The 20,621-nt window shown below is 32.3% G+C and overlaps 1 long non-coding RNA gene across 1 annotated transcript; it reads right to left on the reverse strand.

Moving 5' to 3' along the window:
- Window positions 1-9,164: 9,164 nt before the first annotated feature.
- On the reverse strand, window positions 9,165-10,349 carry LOC144565144 (uncharacterized). The gene is made up of 2 exons (XR_013514846.1): window positions 10,302-10,349; window positions 9,165-9,380 (listed from the first exon to the last, which is right to left on the reverse strand). It is a non-coding gene; the product is annotated as an uncharacterized LOC144565144 (long non-coding RNA).
- Window positions 10,350-20,621: the final 10,272 nt, after the last annotated feature.

Raw genomic sequence — 20,621 nt, forward strand, 5'->3', positions numbered from 1 at the left:
ATAAATTAATTTAAGATATTTTTATTTTTATTTTATTGTTTTAATTAGAATGAGAATTTGAAAATAAAATAAAATAACTTGCTTAAAGAAATAAATAAATAGATTTGTACTTAGCCGTATAAATATACAAATTTTCGCACGAATAATTTTTATATATAAGGTACAAATTTTATTCATTTATAAATTATAAAGATGAGACTTGATAATTTCATGTATATATATACTCTATTTGATATCGAACTATTCATATTATAAAAATCAAATTATAAACACGTAATAATATTCGTATGATGAACCATAATTTAACGCATTATTTGAAACATAGTTGACCCAAAATTTACCTTAATTATCATGTTTTGTTGTATTTTATTTGTCATTTTAGTTTAATTTTAGTTAATTTCATTTAATTTTAGTTAATGTTAGTCAAGACACAAGATACTGCGCAAGTTGTTAATTATTGCAGGATTGGAGCACGAAACCGCGCGATCTGCATGTGCACAGAGTATGAAGAATATCAAGCCGAATGAAGAAACAAATTGATCCATAATATTTTGGCTATTCGCTGCTAATTAATGCATTTTATTTGGCTGCCGAATTAATCGATACCAATTAATCATATCTGACGCATACTTGAATGGCAAATTAAGGAATTTGATGGCTGGCTAATGGTGGCGCACTTAATTCTTACCAAAAATTTCATTTAATCAAAGAAGGAATATATTGGGCTTTGTACGAAATGAGAGATCATCTTGGTTTTTAGTATTTTTTACTCATTTTAATTGGGACATCGGGAATACTTGGGGGGAATTCGGCCAGAAACAAAGAAAACCGAAGAACATTTCATTTTGATAATCGGGTCAGAGGCAAATCGAAGGAAGAGAGAGATGCACTTGATTAAGAGAGCCCTTATTCTTCTCTTTTTTCTTTCATTTTTCTGATTTTAATGGACTCAAATATGACTTGTGCTTGTGTTGAAAGTATGCTTGGCTAAACATTTTGTTTAGGGATATGGGAGTAACTTGATACTTTTGTTATGTTAATTTAATTGTTTGAATTTTATTTGTGGTTGTGATGTTGGTTTGTTTATGAATGCTTGAATGGTTTGTTTAGTTATTTCTTATTTTATTAAGGGATCCGCTAATAATAAATTGAGACCGAAAGGAGAAATTTATATTAGAAGTACTTTTTAAAATAACAATAGTTATGCAAATAATTTTAGGTAAATTTGGTGATGGACCGAAAGGAGAAATTGAATTACTAGAACAATATAAACAAATTTAAGTACTCGGAGCTACGAAAGTAGTCCAAAAGGCTTTTGGGAAAAACACGGGTTATCAAATAGCTTAATGGGTTTAGATTAAAACTGGTAAGCCACGAACGTAGGAGACCTATTTAATCTAGATACTGTGCGAAGCCTCGAAAGTGGATAAACATCTACATTAGGATAACACCTCCTCAATAATTGCAACCCAAATATTAGAAAAACAATTAGAAATACATAATTAAAAGTATCATAGTGAAACCATAAACCTAGATATTCATTCCGTCTGATTTTTCTCATCATTTTCTGTTTCTGGAATTCTGCATTCTGTTAATTTAAGTTGCATTCAGATAATTCATCCTGCATTATGTTTGGAATTCAGGCTGAGGTTCTGGAATTTAGTCTGCATTAGTTTATAATTCATCCTGCATTTAGTCAATTCATCCAGCATTTTTATAATTCAGTTTATAAAAAATCACTCAATATTTGCTTGTCTAGATTATTGAAAACCGGTAAACTAGTACTTACAATACCACTCTGTGGTTCGATACCCAAATTACTAAGCGATAAGGTCATGCGCTTGTGACTGAATTGTATTAGGATTAGGGATTAAATTGTTAAGCTACCAAAAATACATCATCGGACGACACTGTAAAAAAAAACAGAAAAAAAAACTAAAAAAAAACAGAAAAAAAAACAGTATTAAAAACCGAAAAAAAAATACCCGTACCCTACCCGAGGTACCCGTTACCCGAGACGGGCACGGGTTTGAAACGGATAGGGTACACTTTTTTAAAAACCTACCCGTACCCGCTCTATCCGACTACCCGTCCCGAGTATACCCGAAGTACCCGTACCCTACCCGAGAGCAAATGTCTACCTTGCCTTAAATATTTAAATATCTTGGGACTTCAGTTTAATAATCCAAAAAGTGTGAAAGCATCTGTCATTCCAACGTGCAGGATTTGTCAAATTTATAACGGATCTTTTTTCAGTTTTATTTTAGGCAAAATTTCTGATATACCCATACAAACTTTCAAAATAGCTATTTTATCCATTAAAACACCATAATATCCAATATCCCGTACAAACTTAAAATTCTTTCTTCTATCTCCTTTATTCTATTTAACATTTTATTTAATTATTTTATAAATGAAATTGACAAATATACCCTTCCCCCTCCTCTTTCTCCTTCTCCTTCACTGTACAATTTTTTTTTTTGTTTTTGCTGCTCAAATGACAAGGACCACGTCAGATCCCTTGTAATTTTAGAGCTAAAATCAAATATTTCATCTCAATCGTTGCTTTGATTCAAAGGCTCAGGTCGGTCTTCTCATTCTTTCTTTTTTTCCCTTTTTTTACAACAATTATAAATCCCATATGAATTTACCTTCTTTTTTAAAGATTTGATCAGTAGTGCTTTATAGATTGATTTTAGACAAATTTTTCGGATCAAAGATTCTACCTTGCTTTGCGGTTTGAAATTTTCCGAAAGAAGTTATTATTTTTAGAATTGAAATGCTCCTTCTTGTCAAGGTATAATCAATATAATTTATTGTCGTACAAAATTATATCACAAAAATAAAGAAATTTCCTGGAGATCATGATAAGTCAACTTTGATCTAATAATTTGATACCAGTTAGACCATTTTCATAATATATATTCCTTCACCAGCCTTTTTAAGTAAACAGAGCAACTCAAACAAAAATAATATGCATCTCCCAATATTAATTTAGGTTGGTTTTTAACATTTAATTAATCATTTTAAATATGCCCTCCCAAATTTTGCATCTTCAGTATACGCTAATTGATCCCAAGAAGTTATTAAAATATGTTCGCAACAGAGAGGGCATCCCTTCTTCAAGAGCAACTAGATTCAATGAATCCTCATCTCGCACTATAGACAAAATGCAAGGCCAAATTTGAGCCTTTGAATCAAAGCAACTACTGAGATTATATATTTGGTTTGAGCTCTAAATTAACAATACAAGGGGTCTGACATGGCCTGTTTTGTTTGAGTAACAAAAAAAAAAAGTATACGGTGAAGAAGGAGAAAGAGGAGGAAGAAGGACATATTTGTCAATTTTATTTGTAAAGTAATTAAATAATATGTTAACTAAATTAAAGGGGATAGAAGTAAGAATTTTAAGTTTGTATGGGGATATTGGATATTATGTTAATTTCATAGGGAAATTGGTTATTTTGAAAGTTTGTATGGGTACTCTGAAAATTTTTCTTTTATTTTAAGGCAGGCAATTTTATAATAGAACCCTCAATTTATATCTTTTTTTAATTATACGTTCCTCTATGTTGCTCGTTTTACTAAAAAGGTCGATATCTTTTCAGAATATGATTTAAATCTTACAAGGGTATATGAACTAAACACGCCAAATGAATTAAAAAAAGTGGTGCCCCATGCCGGTACAATTTGAGAAAGAAACATCGGGTTTAAATATTTTTATTTGCGTAATTGTATCGTGAAAATTTCATTTGCGTCAGCCATGAATATTTTTATTCACGGGCGGAGCCAGGATTTTCGTCAGAGAGCGCAAAAAAATATCGAATCGGGTTTAAATAACTTATTGAATTTAAAATTCATTAACTAATTGAATACTCGAAAAAAAAAATATTTTGACTTATATTTTTCAATATCCTGACATATAATTTCTGATCTTATAACTTATAATTAATATTAACAATTATAATTCAAGAAATTTATTTTGATTTTAACACTAAATTTAACCCGAATTACAAATCAAACATCCAGAGGGGGGAAAAAAATTTCCAAGGAGGGACAAAGTCGATCGGTATCAATAGATCACTACTAAAACTCGAAATCCAGGGGGGGCGGTTGCCCCCCCCCGTGCAATAGTAGATCCGCCCTTGTTTTTATTAACACAAGATAAAATATTTTAATATATAAATAATTTTGTCTTTTATTAATTGTTTTCTTAAACTGCTTGTTTCTCATAAATTAATATATATTTTTATTTATTAAAATTCGGTTTAAAAAATAAACAAATATGTTGCCTAAATTATTTATTATAATTACCTTCACATCCTTTAGATATTTTAAGATGTTGCAAAACTTAAAAGAACATATTAACAATTGAAAGTCCATTGACATTATATCTGCTCTTTTACCTGCTTCACAAACTTTAAAAAAGAAAAGAAAAGAAATATGAGGGTCAATCCCCCAAATTCCATTAATGCTTACACAAGATGGGTAAGATAGAGTAACCAAAAAGAAAAACCAAAGAATAAAGAATAACGAAAGTATAAAAACAGAAGGAAACAGCCAACAAAAACTTCAAAATGTTTGCTTGCAATGGTTTATCTCAGAGAAAACCATAGAGTAAAGCTAGCGTGTGACATGCTCACCAAGAAAGTTTGATGAGCATAACTCCAAAAGTATATCGGATCGACGTCAAATGTCAAATCCAAGCCGTTGAAATCCATGTACTCCATGAGTGATGCATATACATGCAAAATTTTGAAAGTTTCGAGTTTATTTGCTACACGGTTAAGTGGTCAAAGAAATGAACATTTTATTATAAGTTATTTTATATATTCAATTTTTATTATTTCTTTGACCACTTGACCGTGTAGCAAATAAACTCGAAAGTTTCAAAATTTTGCATGTATATGCATCACTCATGAAGTACATGGATTTCAACGGTTTGGATTTGACATTTGACGTCGATCCGATATACTTTTGGAGTTATGCTCACCAAACTTTCTTGGTGAGCATGTCACACGCTAGCTTTACTCAAAACCATATCCTTCATTCATGATTTCTCAAGATATTTGTACTTCTCTTTTGTAAACTTCTTGAAAAATTCTTCTACACCTTTCTTTTCAGAGAAGGATTCAAATGTCTCCATTTTTTGTGCCTCCACTGTACCTTCATTTTTTTAAACTTTAATAATTCAAAATCTAAAACTTAAAAGTTAAAATAAAACCGTTGGATATGATCTACAACATTTTATCTATGCACATGTAAAAAAATTATGACATTTCAATTTTATTTTGATTGTCATTAAGAGCTTGTAAAAAACACACTATTATGGATGATTTCTAGACGTTGATTTTTGAACTTATTGATTCACATAAAAACAAAATTGAAATGTGATAATTTTTTATAAGCACATAGAGAAAATTACATAGATCACATCTAACGGTTTTATTTTGACTTTTAAGTTTTAAATTTTGAGTTATTAAAGTTAAAAAAAAATGAAGGCGTAGTGGAGGCACAAAAAATGGAGGCATTTGAATCCTCCTCTTTTTTCCATATAATGAATACCATTGCCAACTGTAGCTGCTTAGCCATTTGTGATTTGGAGTTCAATATTGTAGCCTGATAATTTCCTTGCATAAAACATGCATGTCGCTCCAGCTCTGGTTTACTTCTTCTTGCCAGCGCCCCTCTTACTAGTACAGTAAATAGGCAATATTTAAATAGGTGGTTGACCGATTCTGCATGTTTGTTACACAAACAACATCTATTGACTAAGTGCCATCCTCTGCGCACCAAGTTACCTACTGTCAAAATTTTATTGTTTAGCATCAACCACCCGAAAGTCCGAAACTGTAGGTACAGTTTCGAATGAACATATTTCGGATGGATGGATGAGCATGAGTGTGTGAGAAAAACTCATGTCATATTCTAATAGGTACACTCATGTCATATTCTCATATTATTGTTTAACATCACACACACATGTCAGAAAAACAAATATAACATAAAATGACATGAGAATATGAGATGGATGAACATATTTCATTAATATTTTGAATGTAATAAACACATTATGTTAGTATTTTGAATAAAAAAATTATAGAATAATTTAATTGAAATAAATAAAAAATTAAATGAACAAATCAAACTCAAGTGATTAATTTGTGATCAAGAACAAATTTAGTGACCTCCGGTGAAATTTACCCATTATAATTTTTGGATTCCTATTGCGGATTTGTTGTGTCCATTCTCAGGCAGCCGTGCAGCAATTTATTTTCAACAGATGGTGGTTTTCCCACTTTCACTCGTTCTACTATAATTTTTTCCCTATTCGTATAAAACAAGTACACTATAAATCTATAATATTCGCATATGCTTTACCCAAGAAAAATATTCAAATTCTCTTTTCCTTTAGGGCTTGTTCGGATGTAATCCCGAAAATACTGTTCACGTGAGAAAAAAAAATTCACTCAGACTGAATTTTTTTTCCCACGTGAACAGTAAATTTTAGTTCAAACTTTTTCTATTCCCGTTCCTATTCCCATTCCCACTGTGCAGCCGAACAGAGCCTTATGCAATTTTATTTGGTATATATATAGTGTCGTATCTCCAAATATTTTTTGTAGCAAATTATGCGTGATTCACAACCAACCAGTTCAATTCATTGTCACTGTTAGTCTTTTTTCCAATAGAAAAAATAGTTGAAAAACAATTATTGTTATGTAGCCCCCTACTAGTTATATTTAAGAAAAAAATGTGACAATTATACAGCTTCACGAAGTATTCCTTTTCTTTATAATAAATCAATTCAAAACGTCATCATTTTATAATAATCTGTCGTACATTCGTTGAAAGACAATAATTAAATCGTAGTTTTTTTTATTTTTATTTTTAAAATCAAAGCTAATATGAATCTATAGTTTCGGGTTCTTTATACACAAATGATATTTCTGAAACTCTTATTTTGAATTTGAGTTTTTTTTTTTTTTTAAAACTTTTGCAGAAGCTGCGAAGTCGTGAGGGAATCGAATTATCGACCTTTGAGTACAACAACTCTATAATTTTTTCCTAGTCAAGATATAATTTTCTTATTTGGTGATAGATGATTGTTGAATTTTTGTGAGACCTGAGGAGAGATTGTATTTATGGGAATAGTATGTGAAAATATTATTTGATTGTATTTCTATTTAGTATTTATTGATATTAGTATATATTTGATACATCATTTCTATTGCTATCTACTAGCTGTTTTTTACTGTTGGTATATTTTTTGTATTTGGTACGCATCGGTATCGAGGTACATATGGATCCAAATTTGCTGAATTTTGAGATCATAAACAACAATCTTGAAATTCAGAATTCAGCTGTTGAATTCGAAATGCGTACACAAAAACTAATTGTTTCGAGATGCGTACACAGAAAAAGTTGGATTCGAAATTTCATGAATTTCAGGAGTACTTTTCATGAATCTCGAATTTCAGCAGATTTAAATTCGGTACATATAGCCTTTTTTCTATTTCTAACATTACAAAAAAAAGACATAAACTTTTGCGTGATTAATCCTAACCCTTAATCGATGATGATGAATAAATCTGAAATCTTCCATTATTTGCAACAATGATTCTTTGAACAAATTTCTCGTGATATCGTTGGGGTGAACGATAATGACTAACCATCGGAATTTGAGCTTCCCTCGCGAAACTAAAATTATTATGATAATTAATTATTCAGGGCTCTAGGAGATCAAATTTGAATTTTACTAAACAAAATTCTGAAAAATTAATTGAGCATTTTCCATGAATAATTGCATAAAATCAATTTAAAAATAAATTCGAGGCAAACTTACATGTATTTTAGATACACCAATGGAACCAAATCGTATGTCCCTCTGGGGACAGGAAATTCCTACCCTCAGAGTCAGTGTGGGTGGGCTCTCATTTAAAAAAAGTAACAGTAACTAAATCCTTTAACAGTAACCGGTCCCACCCCGCAGTGACTCTGAGGGTAGGAGATTCGAATCCTACACCAATCGATCTGAGTTGCATATGTGCCCAGAATATAATGTCACCTCTTGCAAAGATAATTATTCATCTACCTTCGAATTTGGATCCCAAGCAAATTTCTCTGCCTTGATTTTCTACATTCCATTTAAAAAAAAAAGTTATACATTATATTTCCCAATAAAAAAGAAAGAGAGGTTCATGTACTGTAGGGGCAGCTCCACATAGAGTCAGGTCTGGATTTTGAATTTTTATGAAGATTTAATGATTCAGACTAATGTTGTTTCTTCCAGAAATTTTATTTGCCTCTCTATGAAATTTTAATTTGCAATTTCGCTTAAATATAGAGTTAAAATTAGAATAAATTTATTAATTTATGATTGATGATTAGAATTAGAAGTCAAAATATTGAATATTAAAAGTCTAACTATTGAAAATCATAAGTTAAAACATTACCTTTTATATAGTATCCGATTAATTAATGAGTTTGAAACCAATTTACTATAATTTTATCTCTTAATGAAAATTCTGAATAAGTCCTGCTCGTTTCTTAGTAGTTCAATTAATAAATATATTAATTAATCTTTTCCGTTGGTATATGAACCCTTTCAAGCATCGCAAGAATTACCATTTGATATGCAACATTTGGAATAAAGAGGATTAGGATTGAGTTTTGTTCAAAGGGCTTTGGATAAAATTTCATTCATTATCAAGCTTAAACGTTCAATTTATATTGAGATCCGTGCACATATATTTAAAACTTAAAAAATTTAGATGACTTTTTCAATCTAAATATTTATACGAATTTTGATGAACGATTTGAATAAGACTTTATTCAAAACTGTTTGGATAAAAGCCCCACCCAAGAGGATTTGACTAGATCATGTAGTAATTTTGCATAGGTCGGATCGGATCAGATCGAGTTTGTAGTTCCGTTTCACATAACTTACTGCTTTTGAATCTTTTCGGGTTGGGACGGATTTGGTTGAACAAAATCTCACTCAAAGTCAGTTGTAAACCGTCTGATATGTGTTTAAATTTATACAGATAGTTTAGATTTACGGAGCCGTTCAAAGTTATTAAGTTTTAAATATGTTAGCATGTCACACCCCCGATCCGGAGGTGCGACGATTATTACCACGTCTATTTACCATTCAATTAACATAATAAAAGGCATGGATCTTTTTATGCATTGCCAATAGCATCCATTATTTTTGCCACATCCCAATTTATTTACAATAATTATCTGACATTTTATAGTGGATGATGCTAGAGATATATTCTCTGCACCCTGTCAGATATAATAAACCCAAATCCCATACCTTTAGGTGGCCTTGCTGTCAATTACCCAGAAGCGCTCTTTATCTTCGTATAATAAACCTGTAACCCACAAGGGGAAACGAGTGAGAAATAATAAATTATTTCTCAGTGCTGATTGCCACTCAGATTATTGGATTCGAAGGAAATCCATATTCAGAATGAAATCACCGCACGAGAAATTATCAGTTCAGTTCTATAATGACGAATGCAAATGCTCAATAAAAGTATCCAATTGAATAACAAATATTTCATAAGTAAATCAGAACTCTAAGAATCTTATCAGAATAAATGGTTTGGGTCAAAATCTTTTAATACTTTAAGTATGGTAACGTTTGGGACCTAATCTTTATAACCACTAAGTCTAGTAACGTTTGGCTTCTTAACTTTACAATTTCTAGTCTGGTAACACTGATAGATACTATAACATGTATCTGTCATGTCAGGGCTTATACCGTTTTAACTATCCCAAAACCTGATTAACGGAAACAATACGAAATCATTATCACAATACTGTTATTATCGGAAAGAAAATCAATGATAAGACAGTTACCACAGTTCATTAGTCTTACAGTCACAATTCACATTTATTCAATATCCCCTATCCAACCGGTACTGGATTCAGTTGGGGCCATTCACCATATACGCATAAGGGTCCTGGAGTAAAGTTTAGTAGCTAGCTAAACTTTACAATATATTAATCCTTTTTCTCCACTATATGGAGGTTCAAGGATTACAGTATTTCATATTTAATCAATTCAATCACTGTGGTCTCAATCAATCATTTGCAATAAGAACAATCAATCGATAAACAATATCAACATGACAGTCAACAGACTTACCTGTAATTTAGTTTCAGTTGTATTGGGCTATGCATATGATGCAACAGTTCAATCAATGCAGTAAATCAAATATTTAAAATGCACAGCGAGTTACGATTTAATTCCTAGTCATGAATCTTAGACTAATCCAATAACCTCGCACCTGATATCGTAGGGCAACAGGTGAGGTCGCTAGCAGTCTAATCTTTCTTGACAGTCTCGTCAACCTTTGTCATAATTATGCCTACGTTAACAACACATTCTAATCAGTACTTATATTTAATTTCAATGCAACCCAATTAAAATTGTATACATATAATTAGATATTTCCATCTTAACCCATTTTAAATGCTTATTAATTATTTAAATTCAATTTCAATCCAATAGTTCATATTGGATCCAATTTCATTATTATAAATCCAACGGTCCAATTATCCAAATAAATCAAGGTTCAAGTCTGAATCCAATTCTAATTTCACATAATAATATCATTTCACAAATCAAATTCGAACATCAGTCCCGCTATCCCATTAAATATACCCTCATAATACACAACTCAATTCAAACATCCAATTTGACCACACAACTCAAAAACACAGATTATAGAGAAATTCGATTACCTTATAGCAGTCAGTACAGAAATCCAATTCGAGTTACCACGACTATTCAGAATCAACGCGATGTAGTCAGAATTCCAATCGAACATATAATTCGAATAAAAGTTCTTATCAAAATATTTATTTTCCCCCTTTTCTTTTCTTTTTCTCATTTCTGCCGCTCTGTCTCTAATTCTTTTTATTTTCTTATCAATTCATTCAAATGGAAAGATTAAGTGTATTTAAGGAAATTACGAAATGAAAGTCGGTTAGGTGATAGAGGTGGTTTCATGCATGGGGCCCACATGGCCAACAATGCCACGTCCCTCTATATATATATATATTTTTTTTTTAATTAATGTCTACCCTTTTTACATTCAAACCCTTAAGTTTCCTTATTTCACATTTAAGTCCAAAATAATTTCAAAAAAATAAAATATCAAATTTATCGGGTGTTATATAGCACGAATCTTGAAACAAGTAAAACGGTAAATTTCGGTTTTATATGAGATTCTATCCAAAGTCATTTGGACAAAATTCAATTCCTTTGAAATTACCTGGTTAGATTCATAGTCAGTAAGCGGTCTATTTGGGTCTAGCAACTTTTAGTGGGATGCTAATTGGACACGTAAAGTCTAGTCGAATTCGGATCAAATGACTTTGGAAATTATCCGGTGTTAGATCATCTTTGGTCAAATTTTGACCAAAATTTTGTTCACTATGAATAGACAAATAAAATGAAATAAATATGAGCAAATTTTAAAATGAGAATACATGAGACGGACGGGTCCAAATTTTAATTAGAGGTAGCCATAAAATATTAATAAGAGTGTATTTTTTTTTCTCTCGATGAATTGAAACAGAATAGTAGATAGGGATCTAAAAAAGTCACAGTACAACATGCTTCAATCACAGCACGTGTGTCGGTTACGTGTCGTCCACATAATGTGACTATTTTTCGAAAATTTAATACGACAAGGTACGTCACACAAAAGATTTGGTCATAGCACGACATATGGTCACATGTGATTAAGACTATTAGATCTTGATTGAATGATGAATCTTAAATAAACTAATCTAAATTAAAAAAAAGTTAAACATGATAAACGTGACCGGTCATATTTGGATACGTCACGTATGGTCACGACGTGCCCTGGCCATGGCGTGATTAACATGTTGTGACCATTCACGTGTTATGACCATCTTTTCAAATTTGATCACGGCATGACAAGACACGTGATCTAAGTTATGTCGTGACTAGTCACAACACGGTACATATTTATATCTTGAGTAGCGGACCTTTTTGTTCTCTTAACAAATCAACGATTCTTTTAAGTGGAGTAGCGAATTGGATTGCATCTTTTTTTTCCTTTAATACAAATAAGTCTGGGCTGACTTTCTTTTCCGCATAATTTTTCTTCTACTGGACCGTAAATTAAATTTAGGGATAGGCACAAGTATAAAATACCACTGAGTGGAAAAAAGTTTCTAATCCAGAGGTAGGCAAGCTTGACCCTTCTTGGGTCCACCACTGCATAGAGGCTCTGTCCGAATATATATTTCTTTTTTGGTGATGTTATTTTATGTTATTTTCATATGTAGACGCATCACTCGTAAGATAGGTAAGTTTCAACGGTTCAGATTCGTCGTTTGAAGTCAATTCAGTATGTTTTAAAGTTGAGTTCACAATGGGACTTGGTGAACTTAAGAACACCCTAGCGGGAGAAAAACTAGAAAATTTAGATGGAAGTGGTTAGGAAATAAAATGCAATAATATATAATGTGGGACATGAAATTTGAATTCAAAATCTCCCAAAATCCAATAAGCAACTTTAACTACTAGGCTACAACTGAACATTTGTTATTTCATGATGGAGGCTAATATATATAACAATTTAAGTAAATAGAAAATTAAATTAAATTATAATATACATAGTTAAAATAATTAGAATAATAGAGTGAATTAGTTATCTTTGGAGTACACTAAGATTCGCTTCTGTACCCTAGTTCTACTCATGATCTAATTAAATTAACTATCCAGTGAATTATATTAAAAAAGAATAAAAGAAAAGATAGGTGAGAACTACAAACATATAATTTTAGAAACTTACACAAATTAAAATCAGTTGTTGCCTCGTAGATTTGAACATAACATAACATAACATCACATAAAATAATATCATCACATAACAAGTGATCTAAATTAGTTACGAACATGACATAAAAGATCTAAATTATATAAAAATAACATAATAAGTTCAAAATACAAGACTATAACATAACATTACATATCTAATACACTACAGCAGAATCAGTCTTTTGCAACCAAAAAATCGGTCGCAAAAAGCCAAATACGACCGCTGATACCCGGTCGCTGAAAGCATCGTCGCAGATACTCTTATGATGACATCACCGGTCGCTGATAAATTTTATGTGACTAATTTTTTTTGTCACTGTTGTTTTTTGTTGACATCATGAAAAGTTATCAGCGATCAAAAACAACGGTCGCTGATAGTCTAATTTGGCCCCTGATACCCGAATTATCAGAGACCAATATGGACGATCGCTGATACCCATTTATTAGGTTTTTCGATTTTTTTTATTATTTACATTTGCACCATTTAATAATTGGTACCACACGTACCAACATACAACAAAAAATAAATATCGATACACAATCAACATACAACATAAGCATACAAACAAATATAAACATCAAAATAAAAAAACAGTATATCATCTCATCAAACATAAACATCCGAGTAATATAAACAGTAAATCTAAATGCCAAACAGTATCATCTAATCAGCACCATAAACATAAAATCGAGTACCATCTAAACAGTAACATAAACAGTACCATTTGACAAGATATAAATATATAAAAAAGGTCTAAGCAGTACCATCACCGCCAACATCCGACCACTGCCCCTCGTCATCCTGAGGATCGGACATTGAGACCGGCTGCGAGCCCGAACATCCCTGTGAAGTTGTAAGAAAATATTTTAGATAATTATGATTTAGTGTTTAGGGTTCACAATTAAAACATAATGAAATATCAAATTTCGTACCGAAGAAGCTCTGAATCGAGCCTCCAACTGATCAAGAACCCGAGAAGATATCCTGTCGATATCTTCTTCTGTGAGTTGCGGAGCTGGTGGCATAGAAGAATATGATTGTGAAGAATGCGACTGAGAATTGCTAGACCCACTGGAGCGAAACATGCGTGTCGTGCTGCCTGAAAAATTAAAAGTAAAACAATTAGTATTATCTGACAAAACTAAAAATAAATTTTAAATTTCAAAGAATGTTTATTTTACCTACAGCACCGAGATCATAGTTATCTCCATGAACCTTCTGATCATCAGTAGTGAAGAAATGTGTACAATCCTATTCCACTCTTTGAATGCTATGTCTCAGTAATGAAGAAATGTCCATGGATCTAGTATTTAAGAAAAATTCGGCAGCATTTCCCCTTAGTTCTTCGAGTACGCATTAGAAACACATCCTTTTGGACATGTTTCAATACGTACTCGTAGGAACAACAAGAAAAAATGATACCGAATCTTTTTTAAATACTAGATCCACAAATATTTCTTCACATCCTAAATGAGACAAAACATTCAAAGAGTAGTTCCAGAACGGGGACTATTCAAAATTAATCCCTATTGGATTAATTTTGAACGGGTATAAACCTAAAAGGCATACTAAATATTCTGATTTTGTTGGATCATAAAACAATACTATACTAATAACTATGCAATTAATAATATAATTAACTACATTTTAATTAAGAGAGAGAGAAAACTTGCCTGACTACAAGCAATCCTTCTGCTTATTATGTACCTCTCTTTGAGCCTCTTTCCTTATGCACCTATACCCTATATATAACAAGCAATTTAAAACTTAGCTTAACTGTTTTATTTGTTATTTATAGTTTCTATTTTGATTACTCATGATGTTCTTTATAGTTTCTAACTATATGTCAAGCATACAAGTATAGATATCTAAATGTTAATTGATGAACATCCTCTCCAACAGTACCAACCATTAGTCCACCCTTTAACTCTATATAAACCCAAAAAACATGCACACGTATCATTGCAATTAGCTAGTAATAATGTACCAAGGGCAGTCACTTTGACTTAAAAAAAAAATCTCATATGCAGTATATAAGGAAATGTCTTAGTGGCTGAAATTTTCTTAAATAATTTGATAGCAAAATAAAAATACAAGCAACAGTGCAAGCTTTCTTAAATAATTTGAAGATAATAGTGAGATATTATCCAACGAGCCAAATAGAGAAAAATAACATAAAAATAGCACAAAAAGTCTAACTTTGAAATAATTTCAAAATTAATCTTCATCGAGTAAATACTTTGAAATAATTTTAAAATTCAAAAACTAGACATCTAAAATCAAAATTATTTCTTAAATGACATCTAAAATATGATAAAAATATGCTATATGATAAAAATTCAGAAACTAGACATCTAAAATATTGAAGGATTATACTAACAAATATTATATATGAAAAGAAAAATACATTGCTATACCATCGTTTGTATAAGAAGATAGAATAATATGAATACGATTAATTCATTGAACCTATGGGAAATGCATGATTAATTCAAAAGCTCAAGATGCATGTAACTAACTTTCGCTCGGCATTGCTGCGTTACAACTCTAAACAAAAGAAAAGTATGTTGTAGTACCCTCAAAATCTTAGAATTACATTGTGATTCCACAGACCAAAAGCATGAAGCAAATAGACTACATTAACATATTTTAAATAATTTGGTTCAAAGAACCAAAGGCCATAACTCAAGAAGACATAAAAATATCACCATAACTATAAAATTTTTGCTAAATATTACCATAATTTCGTTTCAGCACCAGCCAAAGTTTTTTTTTTTTTTTTTTAAATATCTCCATAATTCACAAATTCACAAATTTCAGAGATTTCAGAGATTCAGAGCTTTCACAGCCTTGAAGGGACAAGTATAGAGAAGGAAAAAAAACATGAGCAATCGATTTACCTGATCAAAGCCTTCGATCCTTCCCTCTGCTAGTTCAATCCGTACCTGCTCTGTATTTATCCCTCAAAGCACCAACTTTAACAAAAAATAATAATCAAATACAACATATTTCTATAAGTCAAGGAGAGAGAGAGAGACAGCAACGTCAATTTTGTCAAACAAACTTTCGATTTTGGTCATAGACAGCAAGAGAGGGCGAAGGCGCCGGTCGCTGAAAGTCATAGTCGCCTTTTATTTTCGTTTTTCTTTTTTTTTTTGAGAAAAATCAACTATCTGCGACCGGCGTCAGCCCTGGTCACTGATACCGGTCGTAGTAAAACCTTTTTATGTAGTGATATAATTAATCCGAAATACATGAACACCTTGTAGCATAATATAACATAATACAACATCAGATAAGTTCAAACCATACATCAAAAAAAAAATAGGACGCTATACTAATTTTTTTTTCCGGACAAAGCCGAGTGCATATCCTCTGAGATATCTCATATTTTGCGTGACCGACGTGTCCGGTGCCTATTTGGGAGAGCTCAGGGGGCCAGTATTATTTGAGCTTTGAGATTCGTGCAGAATATATTTGAACGGTTGAGATTCTCCAAAAAGTCACGCAAAATATGAGATATCTCAGAGGATGCGAATTCAAGCCTCCCTCTCGTATATATGACGTTCCGGAAATATGTTTTCTCACTTTAAAAATTTGTACATATCTTTTTCCATTTTTAAGTTTTTTGTCTATTTATCGGATTTGTTACTGTCTCGGATTTTGAATTTTCTTAGGTCAGACTGGCTGAGTCGAGTTCGAGCAAGTTTGAGTTCACGAGACTATCGGATGAGATCAGATACGGATCCGGATCTAAGGTGCCAAATTATTCGTGTCAGGCCGGATTTTGTCAGCTTTAAATTTACCACTGAGCTTGTACTATAGAACTTATTATTATATTGAAATAATTATTTTCATGTCAAAGTTTTAAGATTTAAATGCCATTTATTTCTCTGAATAAAATAATACAACGGTAGCACCATAGGTTGCACGAATTGGCCTTGCTCATTCAATAATTTTCCCTAAGACTTTAAAGTAATAACATTTTTTTCTTCTAATATGTTCAATTTCAGTTTCAACAAAAAGAAATGATGAACTCGTTAATGCTTTATGGGAAAACGTGAGATAATGTGGAGTTTATCTGCTCTCTGTTTTATTTGTAACGTGTCGGACAAATCCTTTCCGTTCGTGGCATCCCACAAGGGGCAAGTGGGCAACTAACCAAGCATCACAAAAAAAACAAGAATATGATGCTCCTGTGCTTGATTGTGAATCTTCTAGACAGCTTCAAAATGTACGCATCGCATCACCCATTATAATGTAATCATGGTGGGTCTGCATTTCAGCGACCAACTACACGATGTGGTGTTTTTATATCCGCCACAAGACTGGATTGAACTTTACACTTTGCACTTCCTTGTTTGCTGAGAAATGTGTGTACTATCCTGGACTCCTGGAGTTGTGGGCCCCCTCTCCTTTATTTCCTGGTAAGACATTTAGCAATCAATCGTTCTCTAATAAGAGGAAAAAGCATAGCACATGCGTCTAGACTCTAGAATGAATACATAATTATTGTTCAACCTCAAATATAATTGCTATCTAAAAATTACTATATTAGTACAAAGATTTATTAAGTTGTTGCTTGCAATCCCCTTCACTAACAGGATTATTGTTTTCAGTTCCTCCCATAAACAGAGGCAACCTTGTTTGAATGCTGATGAAATCATGCAGAGTACAAATTATTTGGTTTATTTATTATATAAAATAGTAGATCTGGAAGCAATTTGTTGACCTTTTTTGTAGTTATCTCCAACATCTAATTAGTAGAGTGTAGAAGAGAGACCGATTTTCCAATGGAAAAGAGAGAATAAAAATTATTTTTGTGGAAAAAAAAAGGAAACTGAACGAGTCCATTCGTTTGGTCAAAAAATAAAACAAAAGAAAATTATATGTTGTTGACTAAAATGAGAAAGATAAATTACCAGAGCAAGCAATTTCGTAACCCAACTATGATTAAGTAGGCCCATTTAGAGAATCAGCCCGCTATCATTCAGTCTCATACTTTCTCTCTCTCTCTACAAAATTAACGGGCCTAACTCCCCAAGCGTAACAGTGTCAGTATTTTACTGACAGCAGACGAACAATTATTTTTTTTATGCTAATTCTCATCGGAAATGGTTTATTTTGTGGATATGATTGATTCAATTTCGCCAACAAATCACTCATGTTTACTACTTTATTAAGCGATAAGACGCATTTGAAACATGGATGGAATTGAAAGATATTATGTTGCTAATTTTGTCCTTTGAAAATGTTTATGCTTACCAGGCATAGTCACAAGATTCGCGAATTAAATCTGAATTAAATTCAAATAATTCATTTTTTTTGTGATGCCGAACTGAACGTTGAATTATTTGGTTGACTGAACTTTGACCGAATTAAACCCGAATAATTCGCAAATTTTATGAACTTTTTTCGAATTTTCTGAATTATTTGCGAATTTTTTTCAGAATATATTTTTTTGCTCTCTTGTAGGACTGAGATCTCTGGTCCGAATAATTCTGAATTATGCTGAATTATTATTAAATTACGAATTTTTAATCTTGTCAAACTGAATCCGAATAATTCTTTGTCACTGTGTTACCAGGTGAGCATATACAATATCCACTAGCTCCATATGCAAAGGAAGAATGCCTCTGTTGGAGAAATGCTAAGCTGTGTATAGGAAATCATGCCGTTTTGACAGCCACGTGTCACGTGCAGGACGTTTGATGGCCATGTGTCAGGGGAGGGAGATGCCACGTCACTATACAAGAGATGGCGTTATATATATATTTAATAGTTTAATATAGGGCTGTAAATGAGCCGAGTTTGAGCGAGTTACCTCCAACTCGAACTCGGCTCGTTTAATAAATGAGCGAGCCAACTCGAGTTGAGATGGTAATAACGAGTTGTAGAGCCAACTCGAACTCGGCTCCTTATCAACTCGAGTTGGCTCACAACTTGTTTAACCAGTGATAGTATTACAACACAAGTTCAAACTCAGCTCATTATCAACTCGAGTTGGCTCACAACTCGTTTAACCAGTGATAATATTACAACACAAGTTCAAACATATTTTGCACGAATCTCAAAGCACAAATAATAGTCTAGAGATTCGGGTTTGATTATTTTGCAATTTATTGTGACCAATAATTTACAACTCGAGTTATAAATGAGCGAGTTGGGGCCAACTCGAACTCGGCTCATTTATTAAATGAGTTGGCCAACTCGAGTTGTAAATGAGCTGAGCTGTAAATGAGCCGAGTTAAACGAACTGTAAATGAGCGAGTTACGAGTTCGAGCTTTTTTGCCCAGCCCTAGTTTAATAGAACAAAGTAAAGATGGAAATACTGAGTGAGCTGCCATGACGCTTCAAATGTTTGCCATGTTCGACAAACAATTGTCAATTGGTGAACAAAAAAGTTCACACTTGCGCAAAGCCGCAAAGACTACATGTATGGCGGTTAATAGCAATATTCAGATTGACTCTGAAATTATAAAATCTTTCTAAGTCCTCACGGAAATTACTTATTTACAATTGAGTCCTCGATTTTTTTTTTCCCCCAAATTGCACAAATTTATGGCACCATTGTCATTGGGTAAAGAAAGGCGCGAGCTCCAGAGACGTAAGTGTTAGTGTCGAACTCTATAAACAATTCTCGTGTCAAGTGTATTTAAACTCTATTATTTACTTTATATTTAGTTTAGGACAAAGTCATTTAAGACCAATTGAACAAATTTATGGCACCATTGTCATTGGATAAAGAAAGGCGCGAGCTCCGGAGACGTAGGCGTTAGTGTCGAACTCCATAAATAATTCTCGTGTCAAGTGTATTTAAACTATACTATTTATTTTATATTTAGTTTAGGACAAAGTTATTGTAGTTTCCGCCAAGAATAACATTTTTTTTATTTTTTAATAGTTTCACTTCCAGGAGCACTAGCAGTGATGGGTTGTTAGCAGATTTTTTGTTGGAGAGCGACCGCACACATCCACAAACGAGTTATTGTGCTATACTCTGATGCGCAACGAAAGTGAACAAGTTGACATCATGGTGTGGTGGCGGAGGAATGCAATGGCCTATCCAATGCTGGCGATGATGGTCCACGATGCATTTTCTATGCCTGTGTCAACCGTCCCTTCTGAAAGTTGTTTTAGTTCGACGAACATGATCATCTCCGATAAACGTAGTAAGTTGGGTGCACATATTTTTGAGAGACTTGTGTGCTTGAAATATTGGATTGATGCTGAAAATCGCAAACAACATCAAGATCAACAAGCATCATCATCCGAAGTCGACACTGAAGAAAGCGGTACCGAGGCGCAGCCCCAGGCTAATTTAGATTCTGACGGTGCGGAAGAGGGCGAACAATGGTATATAAATGAGAACTTCTAAATAGATAGTATCGCTATAAATTTCTAACATTTTTTAATCTTTATGGTTATTTTTTAAATTATAAATTTTTAAATATTTCAATTAGTTTTTAAATTATTTATTTTAAAGAAGAATTACTAAAAAAAAAAAAGTTGGAAGTTTATTTTACATATTTTTAAAGTTCGTTGTGTATTGCACTTGATTAATTTTTGTTCCTAGCGACTAATTGATTTTAGTTATTCGAATAAGAAACGATCCTATAAAGAATCTAGTGTTTATATAGGAAAATTGAAGATTAGTTCGTTAACAACTAGATTTGAAGAGATACGATTTGTTGTAGTGTTTATAGGAGCTTATGAGAAGAGAAATGAAACTAATTATTTGGATTATT

Source organism: Carex rostrata, chromosome 1 (genome assembly GCF_964058835.1).
Source record: "Carex rostrata chromosome 1, lpCarRost1.2, whole genome shotgun sequence".
In the NCBI taxonomy this organism is placed as follows: Eukaryota; Viridiplantae; Streptophyta; class Magnoliopsida; order Poales; family Cyperaceae; genus Carex; species Carex rostrata.